This window comes from Eumetopias jubatus, unplaced genomic scaffold, assembly GCF_037043125.1.
Source record: "Eumetopias jubatus isolate StellerSeaLion01/CBP00866 unplaced genomic scaffold, mEumJub1_p1.0 scaffold_4, whole genome shotgun sequence".
NCBI lineage: Eukaryota > Metazoa > Chordata > Mammalia > Carnivora > Otariidae > Eumetopias > Eumetopias jubatus.
Genome location: NW_028274810.1, coordinates 55,208,779 through 55,221,623, shown reverse-complemented (window position 1 = coordinate 55,221,623; position 12,845 = coordinate 55,208,779).

Below are 12,845 nucleotides of genomic sequence, written 5' to 3'. Positions count from 1 at the left end.
CATGCCTGATCATAATTCAGCTGCTTTCCCTGAACCCACGTGGCTACAGGTTTGGGAGTTAAAAGCTCAGGGGAGGAAGAGGGAGATGGCTGGGGCCACGGAGCCATGCGGGTGGGCATGGGTAAGGGCCACCTTTCCTCTGTGGCTTTCGGAGAGACACCCAACACATGTGCCCACCAGGAACACGGGGGGATGGGGCCCCGAGAAGCTGGCCAGCAGCCGGCAGCCAATCTTCCCCGCCCGCCAGGATTGATGTGGTTTGTGAGTCAGGCCTGTTTTCATTGGGGTGTGGTGGGGATTACAGTGAGAAAATTGGGTTGGAACTGTTGGGGCTAAACTCTGAAATTTCATATTTCCCCCCTCTCTTGACATTCAACTTTCATTTTGGAGAAGCAGATTCCAGTTCGGGGAAGATTCCCGATTCCAGAAAATGACCAGGCTTACAAGGGAGGGGCCCTGCCTCGGGGAATGAAAACAAAGGCCAAGCTCACTGCACTTTGGGGGAGGCCGGGCTGTGGGGCCTTGGGCCTTCTGCTTCCTCTGCTTCCGAGTTCATCCATGCTGCATTCAGCTCTATTTCTTGTTCACCCGCTAGACAGAAATTGGCCTTCCTATATAAGACTCCTTTAGAAAACGTAGTACAACATGTGGGAGTCACACCACATGCTTTCACATTCTGAACCACCAGTCAGGGGGGTGTGATAGGAGTAATCACAACCATTATGAACGGGTCACTGCACCTCGCCTGAATTACTGCAGAGATCCCCTCATGGCCTCGGGCCTCCGATGCTCGCCCCTCGGATCCATTCTCCATGGCATTGGCCAGGTGCTCTTTCCAGTGCTGACCTCCATATGCCTGTGTGTGTGTCGCCTATAAGGCCATGTTTGCTGCCTGCTGCCTACCCCACCAACTCCTCATCCTCTGCTCTCTGCCTTACATTCAGACATACGGAACCACCTGGAAACACTGCGCTCTGTAGTCTCCATGTCTTTGTAGCTGCTCTTCTGTCCATCGGCATCGCTTTTCCCCTCCATCCCATCCTCCACCGTATCCCCCAGCTCCTGCCTGTTCCTTAAACACTTCTCTCCAAGAAGCTTTTGCTGACCCTCCAGTGTCTGGTTTGGGAATCTGGGTATTCCTATAGAACCCTCCTTATGGCACTTAACGTGCTGAATGTTCATAGCCTGTTTACTTTCCATTTTTCCCACTGCCCTGAGAGCTCCTAGAAGGCAGGGACTGGTTTTTCATCAATGTTTACCCAGGATCTGCCCCATGCCCAGCACATAGCAAAAGTTCCAAAGACAAATTTTGGAAAGAGTGAAGGAAGTCCAGTTGCATGGCAGAATGCTTTCTTATGCTATGTCTCCCTGCCCCCCACTCCAGGCTATGGGGTATGGTTATCTTCATTTTGCAGGTGACAGGTGAGTTGACCAACTTTCACGCTAGTGAATGCCTAACCAAGAACTCTTTCATAAAGCTTCAGAGGTTGAAAGTGAGAAAGCACCCAGGACAGAGGATCAGGGTGGATACTGGCAGCAGGTGGGAGATACATGTGTCATGGTCACTTCGAATAAAACTTAAATGTTAAAAAGTATTTTAACTCCCACTGCTACAAAAGTTAATTGGGGGTATAGTTGGGGAAGGGTTCCACCAAATTAGTCTGAATATAGAAATAAGTTATTTTTTCTGCAAGGAGTAGAATCAAGAAAGCCAGGCACAAGCCCTGAAGACCGCCTCTGAGCAGATTCATGGAAAGAAAGCCATGATGGGGCAAGGCAGGTCCACCAGCCCTGGGCCTCACACTGTAGGGGTGCACAGCATGTACTTCCGGAAGAGGGAGAGGCTCTTGTTGGTTCCTCTCATGAGAGCAAGAGGCCTTCTTACCATGTGGCGTGTCATTATACAAAAAATGAGGTCACCGCCAGCAAGAGTTATGTCTCATGTCCGTCTGCTTGTCCTGTGGGAGCTTTTGAGGGCTTTGGTTTGGTTTACACCAAATGTGAAGACTCTACCTAGATCTATTAAGTTGGATTTGTGGGTGTGGGCTAATAACTATCTTCCAAAAAGCATGTCTTCTGTGATTCAGAGTGCTGCTGCCCGGCTGACAGGTCAGTGAAGAGTAGCAATCTGTGTGCTTTTCACGGCGGTGTTACTTGGTAAAAGTTCTGTCTCCATTGCTCTCTGACTTCATTTTTGTACTGTGATTAGGAGGGCTGTTATTATCCTAGATAAAGAACTAGAAACTTTGAGGGCTTACACGGCCTGTGCAGAGTCTCACAATCACTATGGAGAAAGCAGACCCGCCACCTCCATCCCTTGGTGTTTGGGATTCTTTTTCCGGTTTACCACTGTTATATAACAAAGCACCCCCAAATCTAGTGGTGGTAAACTTTTGCACAATCTCATTGTGCTCATGGAAATCAGGGCACAGTGGAGAGAGCTTGTCTGCCCTGCAGTGTCTGGGCCTTCACCTGAGAAGACAGGAACAGCTGGGGAATGAATCAAATGCCCAGGGGCTGGTGTTATCTCCAGGCTCCCGGCCCTGAAGGCCGGGTTCAGTGGGGACCACCGACTGCTGCTCATGTTCATGAGCTTTTTAGCCTTGCGTTTCTCACAGTATGGTGCTAGCTCCTAGGAGGGGGCTTCCCAAGAGCAAGTGCACTGAGAAACCCAGCAGAAGCTCTATTTTCCTTTCCTACCTACCTCTGTCCAACTGGTTGTGCCCAACTCACTCAGGCCAGCCTGGATTCAAGGGCAGGGGAACTACATTCTACCTAATCTTGGGGGAGTGGCAAGGTCACATTGCGGAAGAGCATCCTTTCCATCTTTGGAAAATACAATCTGTCACAATTTTCAAATTTTCTCCCAGTAAATATACCATTCTGAGTCATGCGAGTATGAAAAGGAATTTAATTTAGAAATTATTTTCACCGGGAGCATCCGTCTGTCACTTATCTGAATACAGACATGTGCTATCATTTCACATTCCCATACCCATGACCCATGACAGACATAGCGAATCAATCACAGCACCATGTCTACGAAGCTCAGATGGGGCTCCAGAAATCTCAATATACTAGACAAGAAATATTAATCAATTGCAGCGGGGGTGTGAATGAAAACTTATTTGCTACTTGGAAATATTCTTACTTTCTTACCTTTACAATGTCTAACACCACATAGGGTGTGAAAGCCTATTTGAAAGTAGACCAGTCAGTCTGTAAATTGATGAAAAATATGTGCACAATATGGAGAAAATTAGTGGTTACTGTTAAATAAGTCACCATTGATTTCAGAAAATAGCATGAAACATATTCCTAAAATGATTTTACTGATATTTTTAAACTCAGAAGTGAGCTGGAGGTTGATTTCACTCTTTGAAGGTCACGGTCCCAGCTTTTTTCTACACTTTGGTTCTTTCCATCTGCCACTTTGCTCTCTTGGCTGTAACAGTCACTTATATGACTTCATGACTCCTAAAGCTTGTATAGCACTTTTCAGAGCCCTTCAACTCACCATCTCATTTAATCTTCACAACTGTCCTGTGCAATAGATTTGCAGTAAACATGACATTTAGCAATCAGATTCTCTGCCCCTAATCATACAAATTACTACTTCTAGGGCACCTGGGTGGCTCAGTTGGTTAAGTGTCTGCTTTCGGCTCAGGTCATGATCCCGGGGTCCTGGGATAGAGCCCCTCATGGGGCTCCCTGCTCAGTGGAGAGCCTGCCTCTCCCTCTGCCCCCTCCCCCCTACTCCTGCTCACTGTCTTGCTCTCGCTTTCTATCTCAAATAAATAAATAAAATCTTAAAAAAAAATTACTATTACTACTAACTTATATTGATCACCTTATTAAGTGACAAGGTATATATAAAGTGGTTAAAGGTAAGTACCAGATACCTTTAATTAATTTATATACACCTTGTCATTTAATTCTTATCACAACCCTAAAGATGGGAATTATTATCTCCATCTTACAGATGAGGAAATGGAGGCTGTGAGAGATTCAGTAATTTGCCTAAGGTTGAAATTACCAAGTGGTGGAACTGAGATTTGAACCTGAGTTGATCAGACTATAAGGTCCAAGTAAAATCTAGAGGTAGATCCAAGGCCTCAGTTCCATTGAGAAATAAAATTTTTTTCGGATCTAATATTTTAAAAGGATTTTGGCAAGATAAACAGATAATAAAATTTGATGTATAATTTTTTTAAAGATTTATTTATTTGAGAGAGAGAAAGAGTGAGGGAAGGGGCAGACGAAGAGAGGGAGAGAATCTCAAGCAGTCTCCCCACTGAGCACAAAGCCAGTCACGGGGCTTGATCTCACAACCCTGAGATCATGACCTGAGCCAAAACCAAGAGTTGGACACTCAACCAACTGAGCCACCCAGGTGCCACAATGTATAATTTGATAATATAATGTTTTCTGCTGATAGATCGTGGTGGTAGAGAGACATATTTACACAACTGATAGTTGGGAAGAGGTCAAAGCTAGTTTAAAATGGAAGCCCAAGTTCAAGGGTCCCAAGTGTCCTCAGCAGATCACCCCTTGTGATGTCGTTGATTTATGGAAGAAAGACTTGGGGATCTGCCCATCTTCAACAGTCTCCCTGAACCAGTCTGGTACTAGTTATTCTGTGGGGAAAGTGGTTGGCATCATAAGAACAGCTCTTCTCAGAACCCCTGAATTCATGTTTATGCTCCAGTCTCTATGCTCAAGGCAGATTTTCTTTTCTATCATTTAGCAATTTCCAGAGAATGAAGGATTACCTTCAAAATGTCTTGTCTTTTTTTTGTGTGTGAGATGGGTGGGAAGAGGACCTCTGACAAGAGTGACCAGGGATTCCCGCTCCAGTGCCTAGTATGACTCTGACCCAGAGTGGCCCACATTTGGGGGATAATGATTCTGGGGGCTAATGACCACCCTCACTCCTGCCCTGCAGTCAAAGACTGTCCTGACATCCAGAGCAAGGGGACAATGTTCAGCCCAGCTAACCCCTCTCCAGCCTCCCTTTCCAGCTTTGTGATTGGAGAATCACAATCCACTTCTTCACCCCCTATCTTCATAGTTCCCCAACTATCTCATACTTTTCCATATTGGCCTGACCTTGCACACACTGTGACATCTGTTGGAAAATGTTTCCTTGTTGTACCAATGTGTTGTCTGCAGTGCCCCATTCCTCTTCTAAGAAAAGCTAGCTTCTGCTAGGAGGGAGGATATGACCATGCTTTGTACGGTGAGCCACCATCACATTTCCTGGCCACAGCTCATTAGACCAGGGGTGAGCACCTGGCTCAAGGGCAGCCAATCCACTGGCTAGTCAAACAACCTATCACCTATGACCTATGGCTTGGTTCAAAAGGATGAGCTAGAATAATCAGGCTTTCTATTGGAAATGTGAGGTAAGACAAGAACAAATTTGCTTGATTTGCCTTTCCAGGAGTAAGACTTTCTCCTCTGGATACCTCCTTACAGTAGTGTCTCAGGAAGAAAAATGAGGTCTTGCATTATATTCCTAGGGACTGGTTTAATGCCTGGTGCAGAGTAGGGACTTGGTAAATGTGTAATGAGTCCATAAACTCAGGCAAGAAAAATTCACATGTCTTTATCATTTCAATGCAATTTAAATCTGGCTCTGACCCTTATTCCAGTAGGTTGCCAGGATTTTTTTTTAATTGGATACTTTATGTGTGATTTTTATTCCCATTTTCTTCTTTTTTTTTAAGATTTTATTTATTTATTTGACAGAGAGAGACACAGTGAGAGAAGGAACACAAGCAGGGGGAGTGGGAGAGGGAGAAGAAGGCTTCCCGTGGAGCAGGGAGCCCCATGCGGGGCTTGATCCCAGGACCCCAGGATCATGACCTGAGCCGAAGGCAGACGCTTAACGACTGAGCCACCCAGGTGCCCCTATTCCCATTTTCTACATGAAAAAGCGGAGGTGCAGAGAGTTTAGGTAACTTGCTCGAGGTCACAGTTATAAGTGACAGATCTCAGATGAAAGACAGTTAAGTCAAATCCTTGCTGTTAATCACTACCTCTCAGATTTCATCTCCATTGTGATGCACCAATGAATGAATAAAATGCTCTTCTGACCTACGACTCCTTTCCACCATCAGTTTCTCATGTTTCTTCAACACTTATTTCATTCATATTTAATCTATCCACATCTTTTGCAGAGAACTTCCTGTAGTGTAATAATTACAGCTAACAAATGGGTACTTGCCTTATGCCAGGTACTATTCAGGGAATGCAGAGAAAAATTGACTAAATGTGGTTGAAGTTTATATATTTTGAAATACTAATTTAAGGCGCTATTGGTTCAAGAAGGGATTCTTTTTTTTTAAAATTTTTTATTGTTATGTTAATCACCATACATTACATCATTAGTTTTTGATGTGTTCCATGATTCATTGTTTGTGCATAAAACCCAGTGCTACACGCAGAACGTGCCCTCTTTAATACCCATCACCAGGCTAACCCATCCCTCCACCCCCCCTCCCCTCTAGAACCCTCAGTTTGTTTTTCAGAGTCCATTGTCTCTCATGGTTCATCTCCCCCTCCGATTTACTCTCAAGAAGGGATTCTTTTTTTAACGCCTAGATGCTTTCCTCTTTTTGAAAATTTTAACTTCAGAGTATAATTTTCCAGATCATCAAGTCAAGCCTTTGTGTGCTTTCCTTTGGAAGTTGGAGCTTAAGTTATGGAGTTATGGTATAGGTTCCAAATACTGTGGATATTTCCTGTAGATCATGTGAAGTGTGATGTGACATATCTAAGCAGTATGTTTATGAAAGTCTTTTTTTAATGGATCTTACTCTTGTCATTCTCTGCTTGGTGATTTGGAATTATTTTGTAATACAGCACATTAATATCACACTAGGAAAGAGGCTTCTGGTCCAAAATGGTGACGTAGGAAGACCCTGAACTCACCTCCTCCATAGACACACCAAATCTACACATAGTGATAAAGCAATTCCTTCTGAAGAACTGAGGGCTGACTGAGCAGCTTTTGCACAACAAAAGATAGACCACACAGAAAACGGCAAGAGAGATGGAGGCATGGTAATGAAGGGAACACGTACCCGCCTCCCCCCGCCCCCCTGCCATGCCCTGAACTGCAGTGGGGAGGGATAATACTGAGCAATTGTGAGCAGATTTGTTTGCCCTGGGGAACAGGAAAAGCCACAGTTTAAAAGGGCAACTAGAGGGACGATGCCTGGATGGCTCAGTAGGTTAAGCGTCTGCCATCAGATCCTGGGGCTTGATGCTCAGCGGGGAGCCTGCTTCTCTCTGCCTCTGCCTCACTCCCTCTGCCCCTATCTCCCAACTCGTGTTCTCTCTCTTTCTTTCAAATAAATGAGATCTTTAAAGGTTTTTTTTTTTAAGATTTTATTTATTTATTTGAGAGAGAGAGAGAATGAGAGATAGAAAGCACGAGAGGGAAGAGGGTCAGAGGGAGAAGCAGACTCCCTTCTGAGCAGGAAGCCCAATGTGGGACTCGATCCCGGGACTCCAGGATCATGACCTGAGCCGAAGGCAGTCGCTTAACCAACTGAGCCACCCAGGCGCCCTAAATGAGATCTTTAAAAGGGCAACTAAAATATCAAGGTACCATCCTTAGAATCCGCCAAAAGCCAAGGGAGCTGCTAGAATTCTCTCTGGGTCAGAGGGCCTGGCAAGTGCCATGGTTTACATTCCCCCCTTACCTTGATAGATGGGAACAGGGACTGGGCACCATAGCCGGCCTGCTTCCTCAGGACACCCTTGTAGTGCTTGCTATAGCTCTAGCCATCTTGCCAAAGTGACACAGGTGCAAAGAACCCTGAACACTCCAGACCAACACCATTTCAGTTCCAGACAGCCTTCTAGGGCATCCTTGGAGCAGAGTGCTCTAGGACCTCGTAGCTCATGCCTGTTCCAGCTGCCCTTCCAGGGTGCCCCCTGTGCAGAGCACCCTGGCAATGCCCAGCCCATACCCACCTTGGTTCCAGCCATCCTGCTAGGGTGCCCCCTGCACGGAGCTCCCAGGGTACCTCGCTTGCACCCACTTCAGCTTCAGCTCTCCTGCCAAGACACTGTTTCCACTGAGAATCCTGAGACCATTCAGGCCCACCCCCACTTCAGCCCCAACTACTCCACCGGGGCAGCCCCAGCATGGAGTGCCCCAAGACTCCCAGCCCACTCCAGCCACAGCTCCAGCCACCAGGCATGCACAGTCTACGCTGGGGACCATACACAAGACCATTCCTTCAAGTTTATGAGAAGTAGCTGTTCTGCCTAAATCATAGAAACAAACAAAAGTTAAGCAAAATGAGGAGACAGAAGAATATGCTCCAAACAAAAGTACAAGACAAAACCTAGATGAAACTGAGATAAGCAATATTCCCGACAAAGACGTTTAAAGCAATGATCATAAAGATGCTCACTGGATGGGAGAGACGAATGGAAAAAACTCAAGAGTTTCAACAAAGAGAAAACATTAAAAGGATCCATCAGAGTTGAATATAACTGAAATGAGAAGTCCACTAAAGGGAATCAACAGTAGATTAGTGGATGCAGAAGCACAGATCAGTGATCTGGAAGACAGGGTGATGGAAGGCACACGAGCTGAACAGCAAAAAGAAAAAAAGATTTTTAAAAAATGAGGACAGGTTAGGGATCTCTTGGACAACATCGAGCAAACAAACATTCACATTATAGGGATCCCAGAGGGAAAGAGAAAGAGAAAGGGGCAGAAAATTTAAAGAAATAATAGCTGAAAACTTCCCTGAGTTGGAGCCAGATGAACCCAAGGAGTTCCATACCATGACACCCAATAATTAAAATATCAAAGGTTAAATATAAAGAATTTTAAAAGCAGCAAGGGAGAAGCAAACAGGTACAAGGGAACCCCCATAAGATTATCACTGATGTTTTAGCAGAAACTTTGCAGGCCAGACAGGACTGGCTTGATATATTCAAGGGTTGACTCCACCTGGCAAGGCTATCATTCTGATTTGAAGGAGGGAAAAAGAGCCTCCCAGACAAACAAAAGTTAAGGGAGTTCATCACCACTAAACTGGCCTTACGAGAAATGTTAAAGGGACTTCCTTAAGTGGGAAATAAAAGGCCATAATTAGAAGTAAGAAAATATGAATTAAAAGATGTAAAATATGTCAACATACACATAAAATATGGAGGAGGGGAGTAAAGCTCTTTTCGAATGTGTTCAAACTTAACCGTCAACTTAATACAGACTGCTATGTGCTTTGGATGTTATATTAGCCTCATGATAACCATAGACCCCAAACTTATAATAGATACTCAATAAAGAGAAGGAAAGCCAAGCATAACACTACAGAAAGTCATCAATCACAAGGAAAGAGAGCAAGGGAAGAAGAAAGGAGCACAGAAGAATTACAAAAACAACCAGAAAACAGCTAACAAAATGGCAATAAGTACATACCAATAATTGCTTCAAATGTAAATGGTCTCAATGCTCCTTAGAGACACAGAGTGGCAAAATGGATAAAAAAAACCCCAACACCCATCTACATGCCACCTACAGGAGACTCGTTTCACATGTAAAGACACATACAGACTGGAAGTGAAAGGACGGAGAAGGATATAGCCCATTCCAGTGGACGATAAAATTGCACTGATAAAGGCAGCGTGGTGAGTGAGCTCTTTTCCTTGGTGCTCCATTAGATAATTATCATCCCCTTTGCACTGATGAGGAAACTGAAGCCCAGAGAGGTGGTAAAACTTATCCAAGATCCAGTAGCTAAAAGTGGTAGACTCTAGAGTGTTGTTTTTAAAAACTGAGTGATAACTCACATCCCACGAAATTCGCGCTTTCAGAGCGTATAACTCATCGGTTTCTAATGTATTCACCAGCTTGTGCAGAGTGTGCAACCATTACCACCGTCCAATTCCAGAACACTTTCTTTACCCCTAAAAAAAAACCTGGTACCTCTTAGCAGTCTCTCCTCATTCCCCATTCCTTCCAGCCCCTAGCAACCACAAATCTCCTTCCTGTTTCTGTGGATTTGCCTGATCTGAGAATTTCATATCAATGGAATTGTATGATATGTAGCCTTTTGTGTCCTTAGAGTTCTTAACACAAAGCAAATGCCCCTAGACCAGGAGCTCCTCCAGTATGAAGGCTATTTTATTTGTGTTTGTCTTCACGGTGCTCTGAATCCACTGTGCTTTTGAATGAATGATTGCCACACACAAATGAATTATGAAACAAATATACGTAGACACTAAATAAACTCAGAGTCTGATGTTTGCCAAGTGCCTGCTATGGGCCTGGCACAGGGCTAAGTGCTTTGCAAAGGTGACCTCACTCGTAACACCCTCGTGAGACAAGTACTATAATATGCCCATTTTACAGATGGGAAACATAAAAAGGTTAAATAACTTGCTGCAAGTCCTAGATACTGGAGGGTGGAGCCAGACTTTGAACTCCTGTGTCTGGTATTTGAGACTGTATTTCTAAATTGTATGCAAAGGCAAGTCCTTTAGAGATAGTCTGACCTCCTCTGTCTGCACCAAGAAAATGGAGGTCTAGAATGCATTTGCAGCTACCTAGGGAGTCTGTACCATGTGCAGCCACTGCACTACGTTGGAAGCCATGGGCTACTCAAGGACAAAGATAAACCCAACAAAGGCCATTCCCTGCAGCAGGCACTAGGTCAGAGGTTCATGTGCAATGAGGGCTGCAGGAATGGCAGGCTCAAGGCATCTATGCAGGGCACATGGCCCAGGGCCTGAGCCAACCTTTCTGTCCTCTGCTGTCAGCAAAGCACATCTCCAAGTGTGAGCTCATGGAACTCATTGTTCACCACTCTCAACACCCTCAACATGACTGGGGAGGGTACCTCGACTTGGTCCTTTTCCTGGCCTGGGAGGGCCCAGGTAGAGAATCCTGCCCTGGCAACGGCTGTGAAGGCCCTGCCTTTGTCTGTCAGGAAAACGGGCAGGCGGGCCTTTGCTCCCCACTGCAGGGCAGGGTGGAGCTGCCAACCACCACCCTTCATGTTTCTGGCCTGCTCTGTGGCTCTTCTCTTCTCACAAAGACGGCTGTGTTGGATCTGTTTTTCTAAGTCAGATAGTTATTCGATTTCCACCTCAGAACTCAGTGCCAGCAGTCCACGCAGCCAGCCTCACTGCCACAGGCTGTGGTGTAAGAAGGAATTTGGGTTCCCAGAGCACAGGCAGAGATTACACTCCTCAATTCAGGGGGTGGAGTCAGGAGAGGCTTCCCACACCCACTAGCTAATGCACGCCAGACTTGGGCTTGGCCGGGAAGAGGGCTCTGGTGTCGGGAGAAGCCCAGGCTCCACCAGGCCATGCCACCTCCACAAGATGCCACAGACTGGGATGAAGACTAGCCCAGAACTTGCCCTGATCCTCTTCTCTTTTTCCCCTGTTCCCTCTGTGTTCCTCCAGGGCATAGGGTCAGGGCAAATAACCCCCCATGTGTGTGGGGTCGCACCAGGAGGTAGCATCCCAACACTAGGCTGGGTCTAAGAGGGGGAGACAAATTGGCTCCTGGGGGCAGCCAGGGGCCTCATAACAAATGGAACCAACGTTCCATCGCTATGTTGAGAGGGAAGTAGAAGTTCCCAGCCAGAGAAATGTTGTAAATATCAGGGCTATAGCTGGCTCAGAATCTTGAGGACAGAGACTAGGAAGGTCAGAAACAGGCAGGTTGGGAAGGGGTCAGGAATGCCCTGGTGGCCAGTAGTCAGTTGAAGGTCCGTGTGGTCATCATGGGGGAAAGAGATGGCTGACAACCTCATCGTGAGCATATGTTCAGTGGGACTTTCCTCTGGCTGCATCCTGGATTGCGGGTCTCTAGAGAACTTCTGTGTTTCTTTCTTCCAGGTACCCCAAGGTGTGACTAGTCTGGAGCCCTTTTTAAAGTTGGTGACTCTAGGACCATGCAAGTGGAATGAATTTCAACCCCAAGCCCATGAGAAAACTCAAGTTTATAAAGTCTCAAAGGGGATGGCTTTTTTAAAAAGATTTTATTTATTTATTTGACAGAGAGAGAGAGAGAGAGAGAGCACAAGCAGGGGGAGTGACAGGCAGAAGAAGAGGGAGAAGCAGGCTCTCCGCGCAGCAGGGAGCCAGACGCGGGACTCGATCTTAGGACCCTGAGATCATGACCTGAGCCAAAGGCAGACACATAACCGACTGAGCCACCCAGGCGCCCTGGATGGCCTTTTTCTTTAAAGATTTTATTTATCTGAGAGAGAGAGAACGCACAAGCATGAGCAGGGGGAGGAGCAGAGGGAGAAGGAGAGGGACAAGCTCGCTCCCACTGAGTGAGAAGCCCAACGCGGGGCAGATCCCAGGACCCCAAGATCATGACCTGAACCGAAGTCAGATGCTTCACCAACTGAGCCACCCAGGTGCCCCTCAAAAGGGAGGGCTTTTTTTTTTCATCCACAGACTAGGTCAACACACAAATGCTTTCTTGTTATCTTTCTGTGGTAATGGGTGCATTTTTGTCCTTGTCCATTATTTCACCATTCACTGAGGTGCCCAGCTTTATGTGTGGTATGTATCGGGGGAAGAAGGTTCTCAGATCCAACAGCCATCCATGTAGGCCCAAGGTCTTCTCTCCTTTCCTCACATGGCTGTTAAAATGTAAGTGTCTTGGTTACCTGAGATTGGTAGAACTCTCCTGGGGAGCCGTAGCTTCAGCTGTTCACCTAACCCTCTGTTTTCCAGTTCCCTCTTTGTCTTTACCCCATGAGGATTTCTCACACTTTCTTGCAAGTTCTATTGTGCATTTAAAAGGATCTTTGCTATGGTTTTTTGAGCATTTCTAGATAACTTCTAGG